Source organism: Aulonocara sp. 'chitande type north' Nkhata Bay, unplaced genomic scaffold (genome assembly GCF_057382095.1).
Source record: "Aulonocara sp. 'chitande type north' Nkhata Bay isolate Kocher_YH1m ecotype deep benthic unplaced genomic scaffold, A_spYH_male_GT1.1 unmapped_scaffold_35, whole genome shotgun sequence".
Classification (NCBI taxonomy): domain Eukaryota; kingdom Metazoa; phylum Chordata; class Actinopteri; order Cichliformes; family Cichlidae; genus Aulonocara; species Aulonocara sp. 'chitande type north' Nkhata Bay.
The window spans coordinates 209,336-227,352 of NW_028234367.1; the positions used below are offsets into that span (position 1 = coordinate 209,336).

The 18,017-nt window shown below is 58.0% G+C and overlaps 9 non-coding genes and 2 pseudogenes across 9 annotated transcripts; all 11 read right to left on the bottom strand.

The window, feature by feature from the left end:
- Positions 1 to 343: 343 nt before the first annotated feature.
- On the bottom strand, positions 344 to 462 carry LOC147300134 (5S ribosomal RNA). The gene has a single exon (XR_015128105.1). It is a non-coding gene; the product is annotated as a 5S ribosomal RNA (ribosomal RNA).
- A 1,377-nt stretch (positions 463 to 1,839) lies between these two features.
- Positions 1,840 to 1,958, bottom strand: LOC147300135 (5S ribosomal RNA). Its single transcript, XR_015127977.1, has one exon. It is a non-coding gene; the product is annotated as a 5S ribosomal RNA (ribosomal RNA).
- A 2,917-nt stretch (positions 1,959 to 4,875) lies between these two features.
- On the bottom strand, positions 4,876 to 4,994 carry LOC147300136 (5S ribosomal RNA). Its single transcript, XR_015128074.1, has one exon. It is a non-coding gene; the product is annotated as a 5S ribosomal RNA (ribosomal RNA).
- A 1,963-nt stretch (positions 4,995 to 6,957) lies between these two features.
- On the bottom strand, positions 6,958 to 7,076 carry LOC147300137 (5S ribosomal RNA). The gene has a single exon (XR_015127978.1). It is a non-coding gene; the product is annotated as a 5S ribosomal RNA (ribosomal RNA).
- Positions 7,077 to 8,092: 1,016 nt separating this feature from the next.
- Positions 8,093 to 8,211, bottom strand: LOC147300138 (5S ribosomal RNA). Its single transcript, XR_015128094.1, has one exon. It is a non-coding gene; the product is annotated as a 5S ribosomal RNA (ribosomal RNA).
- Positions 8,212 to 9,818: 1,607 nt separating this feature from the next.
- On the bottom strand, positions 9,819 to 9,937 carry LOC147300139 (5S ribosomal RNA; annotated as a pseudogene).
- Positions 9,938 to 11,752: 1,815 nt separating this feature from the next.
- On the bottom strand, positions 11,753 to 11,871 carry LOC147300140 (5S ribosomal RNA). Its single transcript, XR_015127979.1, has one exon. It is a non-coding gene; the product is annotated as a 5S ribosomal RNA (ribosomal RNA).
- A 1,495-nt stretch (positions 11,872 to 13,366) lies between these two features.
- LOC147300141 (5S ribosomal RNA) lies at positions 13,367 to 13,485 on the bottom strand. The gene has a single exon (XR_015127981.1). It is a non-coding gene; the product is annotated as a 5S ribosomal RNA (ribosomal RNA).
- A 1,098-nt stretch (positions 13,486 to 14,583) lies between these two features.
- On the bottom strand, positions 14,584 to 14,702 carry LOC147300142 (5S ribosomal RNA; annotated as a pseudogene).
- A 1,691-nt stretch (positions 14,703 to 16,393) lies between these two features.
- On the bottom strand, positions 16,394 to 16,512 carry LOC147300143 (5S ribosomal RNA). Its single transcript, XR_015128061.1, has one exon. It is a non-coding gene; the product is annotated as a 5S ribosomal RNA (ribosomal RNA).
- Positions 16,513 to 17,692: 1,180 nt separating this feature from the next.
- On the bottom strand, positions 17,693 to 17,811 carry LOC147300144 (5S ribosomal RNA). Its single transcript, XR_015127982.1, has one exon. It is a non-coding gene; the product is annotated as a 5S ribosomal RNA (ribosomal RNA).
- Positions 17,812 to 18,017: the final 206 nt, after the last annotated feature.

Consider the following 18,017-nt stretch of genomic DNA (forward strand, 5'->3'; position numbering starts at 1 on the left):
TGTAAGTGGCCTGAGCAAGAGCCACAGACCCTGGTGTGGTGTAATTGGCCTCAATAGCAACTAATGCCCTGGTGTGGTGTAGGTGGCCTCAGCCAGCAGCCACAGGCCCTGGTGTGGTGAAAGTGGCCTCAGCCAGAGCCACAGGCCCTGATGTGGTGTAAATGGCCCCAGCCGGTCACTCAGGCCCTTGTGTGGTGTAGGTTGCATCAGCTAGCAGCACAAGACATTGGAAAAGAGCCAAAAGCAGTGTCGTTAATGTGCCCTCATTAATGGGCAGCTGCTTTTGGTCTTTTAATACACCCCTTCTCTGGATCAAAAGCGGTTCAATGACATGAAAATGAAAGGCTTACAGCACCAGGTATTCCCAGGCAGTCTCCCATCCAAGTACTAACCAAGCCCAGCCCTGCTTAGCTTCCAAGATCAGACGAGGTCGGGCGTGCTCAGGGTGGTATGGCCGTAAGCTGCTGGCCCCAGCACAATGTCTCAATTTATGGATTCAAGTGATTAGGTGGCAAGTACCTGAAGTTACGAAGACAATGCTATAACCATACCTGCATGTTTGCATAATACCCTAACTCAAAGGCTCAGTTTGGCATTTATCCAACAGCACAGGCCCTGGATTGTTGAAGATGGCCTCAGGAACCAGCACAGGGCCTGGTGTGTTGTACATGGCCACAGCAAGGAGCACAGGGCCTGGTTTGGTGAAGATGGCCTCGGCCAGAAGCGCAGGGCCTGGTGTGATGTGAGTGGCCTGAGCAAGAGCCACAGGCCTTGGTGTGGTGTAAGTGGCCTCAGCCAGCAGCCACAGGCCCTGGTGTGGTGTAAGTCGCCTCAGCCATAAGCCACAGGCACTGGTGTGGTGTAAGTGGCCTCAGCCAGCAGCCACAGGCCCTGGTGTGGTGTAGGTGGCCTCAGCCAGCAGCCACAGGCCCTGGTGTGGTGTAGGTGGCCTCAGCCAGCAGCCACAGGCCCTGGTGTGGTGTAAGTGGCCTCAGCCAGCAGCCACAGGCCCTGGTGTGGTGTAAGTGGCCTGAGCAAGAGCCACAGGCCCTGGTGTGGTGTAAGTGGCCTGAGCAAGAGCCACAGACCCTGGTGTGGTGTAATTGGCCTCAATAGCAACTAATGCCCTGGTGTGGTGTAGGTGGCCTCAGCTAGCAGCCACAGGCCCTGGTGTGGTGTAAGTGGCCTCAGCCAGCAGCCACAGGCCCTGGTGTGGTGTAAGTCGCCTCAGCCAGAAGCCACAGACACTGGTGTGGTGTAAGTGGCCTCAGCCAGCAGCAAAAGGGCCCTGGTGTGGTTTAAGTGGCCTCAGCCAGCAGCCACAGGCCCTGGTGTGGTGTAGGTGGCCTCAGCCAGCAGCCACAGGCCCTTGTGTGGTGTAATTGGCCTCAATAGCAACTAAGGCCCTGGTGTGGTGTAGGTGGCCTAAGCCAGCAGCCACAGGCCCTGGTGTGGTGTAAGTGGCCTCAGCCAGTGCCACAGGCCCTGGTGTGGTGTAAGTGGCCTGAGCAAGAGCCACAGACCCTGGTGTGGTGTAATTGGCCTCAATAGCAACTAAGGCCCTGGTGTGGTGTAGGTGGCCTCAGCCAGCAGCCACAGGCCCTGGTGTGGTGTAAGTGGCCTCAGCCAGCAGCCACAGGCCCTGGTGTGGTGTAAGTGGCCTCAGCCAGCAGCCACAGGCCCTGGTGTGGTGTAAGTGGCATCAGCTAGCAGCACAAGACATTGGAAAACAGCCAAAAGCAATGTCGTTAATGTGCCCTCATTAATGGGGAGCTGCTTTTGGTCTTTTAATACACCCCTTCTCTGGATCAAAAGCAGTTCAATGACATGAAAATGAAAGGCTTACAGCACCAGGTATTCCCAGGCAGTCTCCCATCCAAGTACTAACCAAGCCCAGCCCTGCTTAGCTTCCGAGATCAGACGAGGTCGGGCGTGCTCAGGGTGGTATGGCCGTAAGCTGCTGGCCCCAGCACAATGTCTCAGTTGATGGATTCAAGTGATTAGGTGGCAAGTACCTGAAGTTACGAAGACAATCCTATAACCATACCTGCATGTTTGCATAATACCCTAACCCAAAGGCTCAGTTTGGCATTTATCCAACAGCACAGGCCCTGGATTGTTGAAGATGGCCTCAAGAACCAGCACAGGACCTGGTGTGTTTTACATGGCCACAGCAAGCAGCACAGGGCCTGGTTTGGTGAAGATGGCATCAGCAAGCAGCCACAGGCCCTGGTTTGGTGTAAGTGGCCTCAGCCAGCAGCCACAGGCCCTGGTGTGGTGTAAGTGGCCTCAGCCAGCAGCCACAGGCCCTGGTGTGGTCTAAGTGGCCTCAGCCAGTGCCACAGGCCCTGGTGTGGTGTAAGTGGCCTGAGTAAGAGCCACAGGCCCTGGTGTGGTGTAAGTGGCCTCAGCCAGCAGCCACAGGCCCTGGTGTGGTGTAAGTGGCCTGAGCAAGTGCCACAGGCCCTGGTGTGGTGTAAGTGGCCTAAGCCAGAGCCACAGGCCCTGGTGTGGTGTAAGTGGCCTGAGCAAGAGCCACAGGGCCTGGTTTGGTGAAGATGGCCTCGGCCAGAAGCGCAGGGCCTGGTGTGATGTGAGTGGCCTGAGCAAGAGCCACAGGCCCTGGTGTGGTGTAAGTGGCCTCAGCCAGCAGCCACAGGCCCTGGTGTGGTGTAAGTGGCCTCAGCCAGAAGCCACAGGCACTGGTGTGGTGTAAGTGGCCTCAGCCAGCAGCAAAAGGGCCCTGGTGTGGTGTAAGTCGCCTCAGCCAGCAGCCACAGGTCCTGGTGTGGTGTAGATGGCCTCAGCCAGCAGCCACAGGCCCTGGTGTGGTGTAAGTGGCCTCAGCCAGCAGCCACAGGCCCTGGTGTGGTCTAAGTGGCCTCAGCCAGAAGCACAGGGCCTGGTGTGATATGAGTGGCCTGAGCAAGAGCCACAGGCCCTGGTGTGGTGTAAGTGGCCTGAGCAAGAGCCACAGGCCCTGGTGTGGTGTAAGTGGCCTGAGCAAGAGCCACAGGCCCTGGTGTGGTGTAGGTGGCCTCAGCCAGCAGCCACAGGCCCTGGTGTGGTGTAAGTGGCCTGAGCAAGTGCCACAGGCCCTGGTGTGGTGTAAGTGGCCTAAGCCAGAGCCACAGGCCCTGGTGTGGTGTAAGTGGCCTGAGCAAGAGCCACAGGGCCTGGTTTGGTGAAGATGGCCTCGGCCAGAAGCGCAGGGCCTGGTGTGATGTGAGTGGCCTGAGCAAGAGCCACAGGCCCTGGTGTGGTGTAAGTGGCCTCAGCCAGCAGCCACAGGCCCTGGTGTGGTGTAAGTGGCCTCAGCCAGAAGCCACAGGCACTGGTGTGGTGTAAGTGGCCTCAGCCAGCAGCAAAAGGGCCCTGGTGTGGTGTAAGGCGCCTCAGCCAGCAGCCACAGGTCCTGGTGTGGTGTAGATGGCCTCAGCCAGCAGCCACAGGCCCTGGTGTGGTGTAAGTGGCCTCAGCCAGCAGCCACAGGACCTGGTGTGGTCTAAGTGGCCTCAGCCAGAAGCACAGGGCCTGGTGTGATATGAGTGGCCTGAGCAAGAGCCACAGGCCCTGGTGTGGTGTAAGTGGCCTGAGCAAGAGCCACAGGCCCTGGTGTAGTGTAAGTGGCCTGAGCAAGAGCCACAGGCCCTGGTGTGGTGTAGGTGGCCTCAGCCAGCAGCCACAGGCCCTGGTGTGGTGTAGGTGGCCTCAGCCAGCAGCCACAAGCCCTTGTGTGGTGTAAGTGGCCTCAGCCAGCAGCCACAGGCCCTGGTGTGGTGTAAGTGGCCTCAGCCAGTGCCACAGGCCCTGGTGTGGTGTAAGTGGCCTCAGCCAGCAGCCACAGGCCCTGGTGTGGTGTAAGTCACCTCAGCCAGAAGCCACAGGCCCTGGTGTGGTGTAGATGGCCTCAGCCAGCAGCCACAGGCCCTGGTGTGGTGTAAGTGGCCTGAGCAAGAGCCACAGACCCTGGTGTGGTGTAAGTGGCCTCAATAGCAAATAAGGCCCTGGTGTGGTGTAAGTGGCCTCAGCCAGCAGCCACAGGCCCTGGTGTGGTGTAAGTGGCCTGAGCAAGAGCCACAGGCCCTGGTGTGGTGTAAGTGGCCTCAGCCAGCAGCCACAGGCCCTGGTGTGGTGTAATTGGCCTCAATAGCAACTAATGCCCTGGTGTGGTGTAGGTGGCCTCAGCCAGCAGCCACAGGCCCTGGTGTGGTGTAAGTGGCCTCAGCCAGCAGCCACAGGCCCTGGTGTGGTGTAAGTCGCCTCAGCCAGAAGCCACAGACACTGGTGTGGTGTAAGTGGCCTCAGCCAGCAGCAAAAGGGCCCTGGTGTGGTGTAAGTGGCCTCAGCCAGCAGCCACAGGCCCTGGTGTGGTGTAGGTGGCCTCAGCCAGCAGCCACAGGCCCTTGTGTGGTGTAATTGGCCTCAATAGCAACTAAGGCCCTGGTGTGGTGTAGGTGGCCTAAGCCAGCAGCCACAGGCCCTGGTGTGGTGTAAGTGGCCTCAGCCAGTGCCACAGGCCCTGGTGTGGTGTAAGTGGCCTGAGCAAGAGCCACAGACCCTGGTGTGGTGTAATTGGCCTCAATAGCAACTAAGGCCCTGGTGTGGTGTAGGTGGCCTCAGCCAGCAGCCACAGGCCCTGGTGTGGTGTAAGTGGCCTCAGCCAGCAGCCACAGGCCCTGATGTGGTGTAAGTGGCCCCAGCCGGTCCCTCAGGCCCTTGTGTGGTGTAGGTTGCATCAGCTAGCAGCACAAGACATTGGAAAAGAGCCAAAAGCAATGTCGTTAATGTGCCCTCATTAATGGGCAGATGCTTTTGGTCTTTTAATACACCCCTTCTCTGGATCAAAAGCGGTTCAATGACATGAAAATGAAAGGCTTACAGCACCAGGTATTCCCAGGCAGTCTCCCATCCAAGTACTAACCAAGCCCAGCCCTGCTTAGCTTCCGAGATCAGACGAGATCAGGCGTGCTCAGGGTGGTATGGCCGTAAGCTGCTGGTCCCAGCACAATGTCTCAATTTATGGATTCAAGTGATTAGGTGGCAAGTACCTGAAGTTACGAAGACAATCCTATAACCATACCTGCATGTTTGCATAATACCCTAACCAAAAGGCTCAGTTTGGCATTTATCCAACAGCACAGGCCCTGGATTGTTGAAGATGGCCTCAAGAACCAGCACAGGACCTGGTGTGTTTTACATGGCCACAGCAAGCAGCGCAGGGCCTGGTTTGGTGAAGATGGCCTCAGCAAGCAGCCACAGGCCCTGGTTTGGTGTAAGTGGCCTCAGCTAGCAGCCACAGGCCCTGGTGTGGTGTGAGTGGCCTCAGCCAGCAGCCACAGGCCCTGGTGTGGTCTAAGTGGCCTCAGCCAGTGCCACAGGCCCTGGTGTGGTGTAAGTGGCCTGAGCAAGAGCCACAGGCCCTGGTGTGGTGTAAGTGGCCTCAGCCAGCAGCCACAGGCCCTGGTGTGGTGTAAGTGGCCTGAGCAAGTGCCACAGGCCCTGGTGTGGTGTAAGTGGCCTAAGCCAGAGCCACAGGCCCTGGTGTGGTGTAAGTGGCCTGAGCAAGAGCCACAGGGCCTGGTTTGGTGAAGATGGCCTCGGCCAGAAGCGCAGGGCCTGGTGTGATGTGAGTGGCCTGAGCAAGAGCCACAGGCCCTGGTGTGGTGTAAGTGGCCTCAGCCAGCAGCCACAGGCCCTGGTGTGGTGTAGGTGGCCTCAGCCAGCAGCCACAGGCCCTGGTGTGGTGTAAGTCGCCTCAGCCAGCAGCCACAGGCCCTGGTGTGGTGTAAGTGGCCTCAGCCAGCAGCCACAGGCCCTGGTGTGGTGTAAGTGGCCTAAGCCAGAGCCACAGGCCCTGGTGTGGTGTAAGTGGCCTGAGCAAGAGCCACAGGGCCTGGTTTGGTGAAGATGGCCTCGGCCAGAAGCGCAGGGCCTGGTGTGATGTGAGTGGCCTGAGCAAGAGCCACAGGCCCTGGTGTGGTGTAAGTGGCCTCAGCCAGCAGCCACAGGCCCTGGTGTGGTGTAGGTGGCCTCAGCCAGCAGCCACAGGCCCTGGTGTGGTGTAAGTCGCCTCAGCCAGCAGCCACAGGCCCTGGTGTGGTGTAAGTGGCCTCAGCCAGAAGCACAGGGCCTGGTGTGATATGAGTGGCCTGAGCAAGAGCCACAGGCCCCGGTGTGGTGTAAGTGGCCTGAGCAAGAGCCACAGGCCCTGGTGTGGTGTAAGTGGCCTGAGCAAGAGCCACAGGCCCTGGTGTGGTGTAGGTGGCCTCAGCCAGCAGCCACAAGCCCTTGTGTGGTGTAAGTGGCCTCAGCCAGCAGCCACAGGCCCTGGTGTGGTGTAAGTGGCCTCAGCCAGTGCCACAGGCCCTGGTGTGGTGTAAGTGGCCTGAGCAAGAGCCACAGACCATGGTGTGGTGTAATTGGCCTCAATAGCAACTAAGGCCCTGGTGTGGTGTAAGTGGCCTCAGCCAGCAGCCACAGGCCCTGGTGTGGTGTAAGTGGCCTCAGCCAGCAGCCACAGGCCCTGGTGTGGTGTAAGTGGCCTCAGCCAGTGCCACAGGCCCTGGTGTGGTGTAAGTGGCCTGAGCAAGAGCCACAGACCATGGTGTTGTGTAATTGGCCTCAATAGCAACTAAGGCCCTGGTGTGGTGTAAGTGGCCTCAGCCAGCAGCCACAGGCCCTGGTTTGGTGTAAGTCGCCTCAGCCAGAACCCACAGGCCCTGGTGTGGTGTAACTGGCCTCAGCCAGAGCCACAGCCCCTGATGTGGTGTAAGTGGCCCCAGCCGGTCACTCAGGCCCTGGTGTGGTGTAGGTGGCATCAGCTAGCAGCACAAGACATTGGAAAAGAGCCAAAAGCAATGTGATTAATGTGCCCTTATTAATGGGCAGCTGCTTTTGGTCTTTTAATACACCCCTTCTCTGGATCAAAAGCGGTTCAATGACATGAAAATGAAAGGCTTACAGCACCAGGTATTCCCAGGCAGTCTCCCATCCAAGTACTAACCAAGCCCAGCCCTGCTTAGCTTCCGAGATCAGACGAGGTCGGGCGTGCTCAGGGTGGTATGGCCGTAAGCTGCTGGCTCCAGCACAATGTCTCAATTTATGGATTCAAGTGATTAGGTGGCAAGTACCTGAAGTTACGAAGACAATCCTATAACCATACCTGCATGTTTGCATAATACCCTAACCCAAAGGCTCAGTTTGGCATTTATCCAACAGCACAGGCCCTGGATTGTTGAAGATGGCCTCAGGAACCAGCACAGGGCCTGGTGTGTTGTACATGGCCACAGCAAGCAGCACAGGGCCTGGTTTGGTGAAGATGGCCTCGGCCAGAAGCGCAGGGCCTGGTGTGATGTGAGTGGCCTGCGCAAGAGCCACAGGCCTTGGTGTGGTGTAAGTGGCCTCAGCCAGCAGCCACAGGCCCTGGTGTGGTGTAAGTCGCCTCAGCCAGAAGCCACAGGCACTGGTGTGGTGTAAGTGGCCTCAGCCAGCAGCAAAAGGGCCCTGGTGTGGTGTAAGTGGCCTCAGCCAGCAGCCACAGGCCCTGGTGTGGAGTAGGTGGCCTCAGCCAGCAGCCACATGCCCTTGTGTGGTGTAATTGGCCTCAATAGCAACTAAGGCCCTGGTGTGGTGTAGGTGGCCTCGGCCAGAAGCGCAGGGCCTGGTGTGATGTGAGTGGCCTGAGCAAGAGCCACAGGCCCTGGTGTGGTGTAATTGGCCTCAATAGCAACTAAGGCCCTGGTGTGGTGTAAGTGGCCTGAGCAAGAGCCACATACCCTGGTGTGGTGTAATTGGCCTCAATAGCAACTAAGGCCCTGGTGTGGTGTAGATGGCCTCAGCCAGCAGCCACAGGCCCTGGTGTGGTGTATGTGGCCTCAGCCAGAGCCACAGGCCCTGATGTGGTGTAAGTGGCCCCAGCCGGTCACTCAGGCCCTGGTGTGGTGTAGGTGGCATCAGCTAGCAGCACAAGACATTGGAAAACAGCCAAAAGCAATGTCGTTAATGTGCCCTCATTAATGGGGAGCTGCTTCTGGTCTTTTAATACAACCCTTCTCTGGATCAAAAGCGGTTCAATGACATGAAAATCAAAGGCTTACAGCACCAGGTATTCCCAGGCAGTCTCCCATCCAAGTACTAACCAAGCCCAGCCCTGCTTAAATTCCGAGATCAGACGAGGTCGGGCGTGCTCAGGGTGGTATGGCCGTAAGCTGCTGGCCACAGCACAATGTCTCAATTTATGGATTCAAGTGATTAGGTGGCAAGTACCTGAAGTTACGAAGACAATCCTATAACCATACCTGCATGTTTGCATAATACCCTAACCAAAAGGCTCAGTTTGGCATTTATCCAACAGCACAGGCCCTGGATTGTTGAAGATGGCCTCAAGAACCAGCACAGGACCTGGTGTGTTTTATACGGCCACAGCAAGCAGCACAGGGCCTGGTTTGGTGAAGATGGCCTCAGCAAGCAGCCACAGGCCCTGGTTTGGTGTAAGTGGCCTCAGCTAGCAGCCACAGGCCCTGGTGTGGTGTGAGTGGCCTCAGCCAGCAGCCACAGGCCCTGGTGTGGTCTAAGTGGCCTCAGCCAGTGCCACAGGCCCTGGTGTGGTGTAAGTGGCCTGAGCAAGAGCCACAGGCCCTGGTGTGGTGTAAGTGGCCTCAGCCAGCAGCCACAGGCCCTGGTGTGGTGTAAGTGGCCTGAGCAAGTGCCACAGGCCCTGGTGTGGTGTAAGTGGCCTAAGCCAGAGCCACAGGCCCTGGTGTGGTGTAAGTGGCCTGAGCAAGAGCCACAGGGCCTGGTTTGGTGAAGATGGCCTCGGCCAGAAGCGCAGGGCCTGGTGTGATGTGAGTGGCCTGAGCAAGAGCCACAGGCCCTGGTGTGGTGTAAGTGGCCTCAGCCAGCAGCCACAGGCCCTGGTGTGGTGTAAGTCGCCTCAGCCAGAAGCCACAGGCCCTGGTGTGGTGTAAGTGGCCTCAGCCAGAAGCACAGGGCCTGGTGTGATATGAGTGGCCTGAGCAAGAGCCACAGGCCCTGGTGTGGTGTAAGTGGCCTGAGCAAGAGCCACAGGCCCTGGTGTGGTGTAAGTGGCCTGAGCAAGAGCCACAGGCCCTGGTGTGGTGTAGGTGGCCTCAGCCAGCAGCCACAAGCCCTTGTGTGGTGTAAGTGGCCTCAGCCAGCAGCCACAGGCCCTGGTGTGGTGTAAGTGGCCTCAGCCAGTGCCACAGGCCCTGGTGTGGTGTAAGTGGCCTGAGCAAGAGCCACAGACCATGGTGTGGTGTAATTGGCCTCAATAGCAACTAAGGCCCTGGTGTGGTGTAAGTGGCCTCAGCCAGCAGCCACAGGCCCTGGTGTGGTGTAAGTGGCCTCAGCCAGCAGCCACAGGCCCTGGTGTGGTGTAAGTGGCCTCAGCCAGTGCCACAGGCCCTGGTGTGGTGTAAGTGGCCTGAGCAAGAGCCACAGACCATGGTGTGGTGTAATTGGCCTCAATAGCAACTAAGGCCCTGGTGTGGTGTAAGTGGCCTCAGCCAGCAGCCACAGGCCCTGGTTTGGTGTAAGTCGCCTCAGCCAGAACCCACAGGCCCTGGTGTGGTGTAACTGGCCTCAGCCAGAGCCACAGCCCCTGATGTGGTGTAAGTGGCCCCAGCCGGTCACTCAGGCCCTGGTGTGGTGTAGGTGGCATCAGCTAGCAGCACAAGACATTGGAAAAGAGCCAAAAGCAATGTGATTAATGTGCCCTTATTAATGGGCAGCTGCTTTTGGTCTTTTAATACACCCCTTCTCTGGATCAAAAGCGGTTCAATGACATGAAAATGAAAGGCTTACAGCACCAGGTATTCCCAGGCAGTCTCCCATCCAAGTACTAACCAAGGCCAGCCCTGCTTAGCTTCCGAGATCAGACGAGGTCGGGCGTGCTCAGGGTGGTATGGCCGTAAGCTGCTGGGCCCCAGCACAATGTCTCAATTTATGGATTCAAGTGATTAGGTGGCAAGTACCTGAAGTTACGAAGACAATCCTATAACCATACCTGCATGTTTGCATAATACCCTAACCCAAAGGCTCAGTTTGGCATTTATCCAACAGCACAGGCCCTGGATTGTTGAAGATGGCCTCAGGAAACAGCACAGGGCCTGGTGTGTTGTACATGGCCACAGCAAGCAGCACAGGGCCTGGTTTGGTGAAGATGGCCTCAGTCAGAAGCACAGGGCCTGGTGTGATATGAGTGGCCTGAGCAAGAGCCACAGGCCCTGGTGTGGTGTAAGTGGCCTGAGGAAGAGCCACAGGCCCTGGTGTGGTGTAAGTGGCCTGAGCAAGAGCCACAGGCCCTGGTGTGGTGTAGGTGGCCTCAGCCAGCAGCCACAGGCCCTGGTGTGGTGTAGGTGGCCTCAGCCAGCAGCCACAAGCCCTTGTGTGGTGTAAGTGGCCTCAGCCAGCAGCAAAAGGGCCCTGGTGTGGTGTAAGTCGCCTCAGCCAGCAGCCACAGGCCCTGGTGTGGTGTAGGTGGCCTCAGCCAGCAGCCACAGGCCCTGGTGTGGTGTAAGTGGCCTCAGCCAGCAGCCACAGGCCCTGGTGTGGTGTAAGTGGCCTCAGCCAGCAGCCACAGGCCCTGGTGTGGTGTAAGTGGCCTCAGCCAGTGCCACAGGCCCTGGTGTGGTGTAAGTGGCCTGAGCAAGAGCCACAGACCCTGGTGTGGTGTAATTGGCCTCAGCCACCAGCCACAGGCCCTGGTGTGGTGTAAGTGGCCTCAGCCAGAAGCCACAGGCCCTGGTGTGGTGTAAGTGGCCTCAGCAAGCAGCCACAGGCCCTGGTGTGGTGTAAGTGGCCTGAGCAAGAGCCACAGGCCCTGGTGTGGTGTAAGTGGCCTGAGCAAGAGCCACAGGCCCTGGTGTGGTGTAGGTGGCCTCAGCCAGCAGCCACAGGCCCTGGTGTGGTGTAGGTGGCCTCAGCCAGCAGCCACAAGCCCTTGTGTGGTGTAAGTGGCCTCAGCCAGCAGCCACAGGCCCTGGTGTGGTGTAAGTGGCCTCAGCCAGTGCCACAGGCCCTGGTGTGGTGTAAGTGGCCTGAGCAAGAGCCACAGGCCCTGGTGTGGTGTAAGTGGCCTCAGCCAGCAGCCACAGGCCCTGGTGTGGTGTAAGTGGCCTCAGCCAGAAGCCACAGGCACTGGTGTGGTGTAAGTGGCCTCAGCCAGCAGCAAAAGGGCCCTGGTGTGGTGTAGGTGGCCTCAGCCAGCAGCCACAGGCCCTGGTGTGGTGTAAGTGGCCTCAATAGCAACTAAGGCCCTGGTGTGGTGTAAGTGGCTTCAGCCAGCAGCCACAGGCCCTGGTGTGGTGTAAGTGGCCTCAGCCAGCAGCCACAGGCCCTGGTGTGGTGTAGGTGGCCTCAGCCAGCAGCCACAGGCCCTGGTGTGGTGTAAGTGGCCTCAATAGCAACTAAGGCCCTGGTGTGGTGTAAGTGGCTTTAGCCAGCAGCCACAGGCTCTGGTGTGGTGTAACTGGCCTCAGCCAGCAGCCACAGGCCCTGGTGTGGTGTAAGTGGCCTCAGCCAGAGCCACAGGCCCTGATGTGGTGTAAGTGGCCCCAGCCGGTCACTCTGGCCCTGGTGTGGTGTAGGTGGCATCAGCTAGCAGCACAAGACATTGGAAAAGAGCCAAAAGCAGTGTCGTTAATGTGCCCTCATTAATGGGCAGCTGCTTTTGGTCTTTTAATACACCCCTTCTCTGGATCAAAAGCGGTTCAATGACATGAAAATGAAAGGCTTACAGCACCAGGTATTCCCAGGCAGTCTCCCATCCAAGTACTAACCAAGCCCAGCCCTGCTTAGCTTCCGAGATCAGACGAGGTCGGGCGTGCTCAGGGTGGTATGGCCGTAAGCTGCTGGCCCCAGCACAATGTCTCAATTTATGGATTCAAGTGATTAGGTGGCAAGTACCTGAAGTTACGAAGACAATCCTATAACCATACCTGCATGTTTGCATAATACCCTAACCCAAAGGCTCAGTTTGGCATTTATCCAACAGCACAGGCCCTGGATTGTTGAAGATGGCCACAGCAAGCAGCACAGGGCCTGGATTGGTGAAGATGGCCTCGGCCAGAAGCGCAGGGCCTGGTGTTATGTGAGTGGCCTGAGCAAGAGCCACAGGCCTTGGTGTGGTGTAAGTGGCCTGAGCAAGAGCCACAGGCCCTGGTGTGGTGTAAGTCGCCTCAGCCAGAAGCCACAGGCACTGGTGTGGTGTAAGTGGCCTCAGCCAGCAGCAAAAGGGCCCTGGTGTGGTATAAGTCGCCTCAGCCAGCAGCCACAGGCCCTGGTGTGGTGTAGGTGGCCTCAGCCAGCAGCCACAGGCCCTGGTGTGGTGTAAGTCGCCTCAGCCAGCAGCCACAGGCCCTGGTGTGGTGTAAGTGGCCTCAGCCAGCAGCCACAGGCCCTGGTGTGGTGTAAGTGGCCTCAGCCAGTGCCACAGGCCCTGGTGTGGTGTAAGTGGCCTGAGCAAGAGCCACAGACCCTGGTGTGGTGTAATTGGCCTCAGCCAGCAGCCACAGGCCCTGGTGTGGTGTAAGTCGCCTCAGACAGAAGCCACAGGCACTGGTGTGGTGTAAGTGGCCTCAGCCAGCAGCAAAAGGGCCCTGGTGTGGTGTAAGTCGCCTCAGCCAGCAGCCACAGGCCCTGGTGTGGTGTAGGTGGCCTCAGCCACCAGCCACAGGCCCTGGTGTGGTGTAAGTGGCCTCAGCCAGCAGCCACAGGCCCTGGTGTGGTGTAAGTGGCCTCAGCCAGCAGCCACAGGCCCTGGTGTGGTGTAAGTGGCCTCAGCCAGTGCCACAGGCCCTGGTGTGGTGTAAGTGGCCTGAGCAAGAGCCAAAGGCCCTGGTGTGGTGTAAGTGGCCTGAGCAAGAGCCACAGACCCTGGTGTGGTGTAATTGGCCTCAATAGCAACTAATGCCCTGGCGTGGTGTAGGTGGCCTCAGCCAGCAGCCACAGGCCCTGGTGTGGTGTAAGTGGCCTGAGCAAGAGCCACAGGCCCTGGTGTGGTGTAAGTGGCCTGAGCAAGAGCCACAGACCCTGGTGTGGTGTAATTGGCCTCAATAGCAACTAATGCCCTGGTGTGGTGTAGGTGGCCTCAGCCAGCAGCCACAGGCCCTGGTGTGGTGAAAGTGGCCTCAGCCAGAGCCACAGGCCCTGATGTGGTGTAAATGGCCCCAGCCGGTCACTCAGGCCCTTGTGTGGTGTAGGTTGCATCAGCTAGCAGCACAAGACATTGGAAAAGAGCCAAAAGCAGTGTCGTTAATGTGCCCTCATTAATGGGCAGCTGCTTTTGGTCTTTTAATACACCCCTTCTCTGGATCAAAAGCGGTTCAATGACATGAAAATGAAAGGCTTACAGCACCAGGTATTCCCAGGCAGTCTCCCATCCAAGTACTAACCAAGCCCAGCCCTGCTTAGCTTCCGAGATCAGACGAGGTCGGGCGTGCTCAGGGTGGTATGGCCGTAAGCTGCTGGCCCCAGCACAATGTCTCAATTTATGGATTCAAGTGATTAGGTGGCAAGTACCTGAAGTTACGAAGACAATGCTATAACCATACCTGCATGTTTGCATAATACCCTAACTCAAAGGCTCAGTTTGGCATTTATCCAACAGCACAGGCCCTGGATTGTTGAAGATGGCCTCAGGAACCAGCACAGGGCCTGGTGTGTTGTACATGGCCACAGCAAGGAGCACAGGGCCTGGTTTGGTGAAGATGGCCTCGGCCAGAAGCGCAGGGCCTGGTGTGATGTGAGTGGCCTGAGCAAGAGCCACAGGCCTTGGTGTGGTGTAAGTGGCCTCAGCCAGCAGCCACAGGCCCTGGTGTGGTGTAATTGGCCTCAATAGCAACTAATGCCCTGGTGTGGTGTAGGTGGCCTCAGCCAGCAGCCACAGGCCCTGGTGTGGTGTAAGTGGCCTCAGCCAGCAGCCACAGGCCCTGGTGTGGTGTAAGTCGCCTCAGCCAGAAGCCACAGACACTGGTGTGGTGTAAGTGGCCTCAGCCAGCAGCAAAAGGGCCCTGGTGTGGTGTAAGTGGCCTCAGCCAGCAGCCACAGGCCCTGGTGTGGTGTAGGTGGCCTCAGCCAGCAGCCACAGGCCCTTGTGTGGTGTAATTGGCCTCAATAGCAACTAAGGCCCTGGTGTGGTGTAGGTGGCCTAAGCCAGCAGCCACAGGCCCTGGTGTGGTGTAAGTGGCCTCAGCCAGTGCCACAGGCCCTGGTGTGGTGTAAGTGGCCTGAGCAAGAGCCACAGACCCTGGTGTGGTGTAATTGGCCTCAATAGCAACTAAGGCCCTGGTGTGGTGTAGGTGGCCTCAGCCAGCAGCCACAGGCCCTGGTGTGGTGTAAGTGGCCTCAGCCAGCAGCCACAGGCCCTGATGTGGTGTAAGTGGCCCCAGCCGGTCCCTCAGGCCCTTGTGTGGTGTAGGTTGCATCAGCTAGCAGCACAAGACATTGGAAAAGAGCCAAAAGCAATGTCGTTAATGTGCCCTCATTAATGGGCAGATGCTTTTGGTCTTTTAATACACCCCTTCTCTGGATCAAAAGCGGTTCAATGACATGAAAATGAAAGGCTTACAGCACCAGGTATTCCCAGGCAGTCTCCCATCCAAGTACTAACCAAGACCAGCCCTGCTTAGCTTCCGAGATCAGACGAGGTCAGGCGTGCTCAGGGTGGTATGGCCGTAAGCTGCTGGTCCCAGCACAATGTCTCAATTTATGGATTCAAGTGATTAGGTGGCAAGTACCTGAAGTTACGAAGACAATCCTATAACCATACCTGCATGTTTGCATAATACCCTAACCAAAAGGCTCAGTTTGGCATTTATCCAACAGCACAGGCCCTGGATTGTTGAAGATGGCCTCAAGAACCAGCACAGGACCTGGTGTGTTTTACATGGCCACAGCAAGCAGCACAGGGCCTGGTTTGGTGAAGATGGCCTCAGCAAGCAGCCACAGGCCCTGGTTTGGTGTAAGTGGCCTCAGCTAGCAGCCACAGGCCCTGGTGTGGTGTGAGTGGCCTCAGCCAGCAGCCACAGGCCCTGGTGTGGTCTAAGTGGCCTCAGCCAGTGCCACAGGCCCTGGTGTGGTGTAAGTGGCCTGAGCAAGAGCCACAGGCCCTGGTGTGGTGTAAGTGGCCTCAGCCAGCAGCCACAGGCCCTGGTGTGGTGTAAGTGGCCTGAGCAAGTGCCACAGGCCCTGGTGTGGTGTAAGTGGCCTAAGCCAGAGCCACAGGCCCTGGTGTGGTGTAAGTGGCCTGAGCAAGAGCCACAGGGCCTGGTTTGGTGAAGATGGCCTCGGCCAGAAGCGCAGGGCCTGGTGTGATGTGAGTGGCCTGAGCAAGAGCCACAGGCCCTGGTGTGGTGTAAGTGGCCTCAGCCAGCAGCCACAGGCCCTGGTGTGGTGTAGGTGGCCTCAGCCAGCAGCCACAGGCCCTGGTGTGGTGTAAGTCGCCTCAGCCAGCAGCCACAGGCCCTGGTGTGGTGTAAGTGGCCTCAGCCAGCAGCCACAGGCCCTGGTGTGGTGTAAGTGGCCTCAGCCAGTGCCACAGGCCCTGGTGTGGTGTAAGTGGCCTCAGCCAGCAGCCACAGGCCCTGGTGTGGTGTAAGTCGCCTCAGACAGAAGCCACAGGCACTGGTGTGGTGTAAGTGGCCTCAGCCAGCAGCAAAAGGGCCCTGGTGTGGTGTAAGTCGCCTCAGCCAGCAGCCACAGGCCCTGGTGTGGTGTAGGTGGCCTCAGCCACCAGCCACAGGCCCTGGTGTGGTGTAAGTGGCCTCAGCCAGCAGCCACAGGCCCTGGTGTGGTGTAAGTGGCCTCAGCCAGCAGCCACAGGCCCTGGTGTGGTGTAAGTGGCCTGAGCAAGAGCCAAAGGCCCTGGTGTGGTGTAAGTGGCCTGAGCAAGAGCCACAGACCCTGGTGTGGTGTAATTGGCCTCAATAGCAACTAATGCCCTGGCGTGGTGTAGGTGGCCTCAGCCAGCAGCCACAGGCCCTGGTGTGGTGTAAGTGGCCTGAGCAAGAGCCACAGGCCCTGGTGTGGTGTAAGTGGCCTGAGCAAGAGCCACAGACCCTGGTGTGGTGTAATTGGCCTCAATAGCAACTAATGCCCTGGTGTGGTGTAGGTGGCCTCAGCCAGCAGCCACAGGCCCTGGTGTGGTGAAAGTGGCCTCAGCCAGAGCCACAGGCCCTGATGTGGTGTAAGTGGCCCCAGCCGGTCACTCAGGCCCTTGTGTGGTGTAGGTTGCATCAGCTAGCAGCACAAGACATTGGAAAAGAGCCAAAAGCAGTGTCGTTAATGTGCCCTCATTAATGGGCAGCTGCTTTTGGTCTTTTAATACACCCCTTCTCTGGATCAAAAGCGGTTCAATGACATGAAAATCAAAGGCTTACAGCACCAGGTATTCCCAGGCAGTCTCCCATCCAAGTACTAACCAAGCCCAGCCCTGCTTAGCTTCCGAGATCAGACGAGGTCGGGCGGACTCAGGGTGGTATGGCCGTAAGCTGCTGGCCCCAGCACAATGTCTCAATTTATGGATTCAAGTGATTAGGTGGCAAGTACCTGAAGTTACGAAGACAATGCTATAACCATACCTGCATGTTTGCATAATACCCTAACTCAAAGGCTCAGTTTGGCATTTATCCAACAGCACAGGCCCTGGATTGTTGAAGATGGCCTCAGGAACAAGCACAGGGCCTGGTGTGTTGTACATGGCCACAGCAAGGAGCACAGGGCCTGGTTTGGTGAAGATGGCCTCGGCCAGAAGCGCAGGGCCTGGTGTGATGTGAGTGGCCTGAGCAAGAGCCACAGGCCTTGGTGTGGTGTAAGTGGCCTCAGCCAGCAGCCACAGGCCCTGGTGTGGTGTAAGTCGCCTCAGCCATAAGCCACAGGCACTGGTGTGGTGTAAGTGGCCTCAGCCAGCAGCCACAGGCCCTGGTGTGGTGTAGGTGGCCTCAGCCAGCAGCCACAGGCCCTGGTGTGGTGTAGGTGGCCTCAGCCAGCAGCCACAGGCCCTGGTGTGGTGTAAGTGGCCTCAGCCAGCAGCCACAGGCCCTGGTGTGGTGTAAGTGGCCTGAGCAAGAGCCACAGGCCCTGGTGTGGTGTAAGTGGCCTCAATAGCAACTAATGCCCTGGTGTGGTGTAGGTGGCCTCAGCCAGCAGCCACAGGCCCTGGTGTGGTGTAAGTGGCCTCAGCCAGCAGCCACAGGCCCTGGTGTGGTGTAAGTCGCCTCAGCCAGAAGCCACAGGCACTGGTGTGGTGTAAGTGGCCTCAGCCAGCAGCAAAAGGGCCCTGGTGTGGTGTAAGTGGCCTCAGCCAGCAGCCACAGGCCCTGGTGTGGTGTAGGTGGCCTCAGCCAGCAGCCACAGGCCCTGGTGTGGTGTAATTGGCCTCAATAGCAACTAAGGCCCTGGTGTGGTGTAGGTGGCCTAAGCCAGCAGCCACAGGCCCTGGTGTGGTGTAAGTGGCCTCAGCCAGAGCCACAGGCCCTGATGTGGTGTAAGTGGCCCCAGCCGGTCACTCTGGCCCTGGTGTGGTGTAGGTGGCATCAGCTAGCAGCACAAGACATTGGAAAACAGCCAAAAGCAGTGTCGTTAATGTGCCCTCATTAATGGGCAGCTGCTTTTGGTCTTTTAATACACCCCTTCTCTGGATCAAAAGCGGTTCAATGACATGAAAATGAAAGGCTTACAGCACCAGGTATTCCCAGGCAGTCTCCCATCCAAGTACTAACCAAGCCCAGCCCTGCTTAGCTTCCGAGATCAGACGAGGTCGGGCGTGCTCAGGGTGGTATGGCCGTAAGCTGCTGGCCCCAGCACAATGTCTCAATTTATGGATTCAAGTGATTAGGTGGCAAGTACCTGAAGTTACGAAGACAATCCTATAACCATACCTGCATGTTTGCATAATACCCTAACCCAAAGGCTCAGTTTGGCATTTATCCAACAGCACAGGCCCTGGATTGTTGAAGATGGCCACAGCAAGCAGCACAGGGCCTGGATTGGTGAAG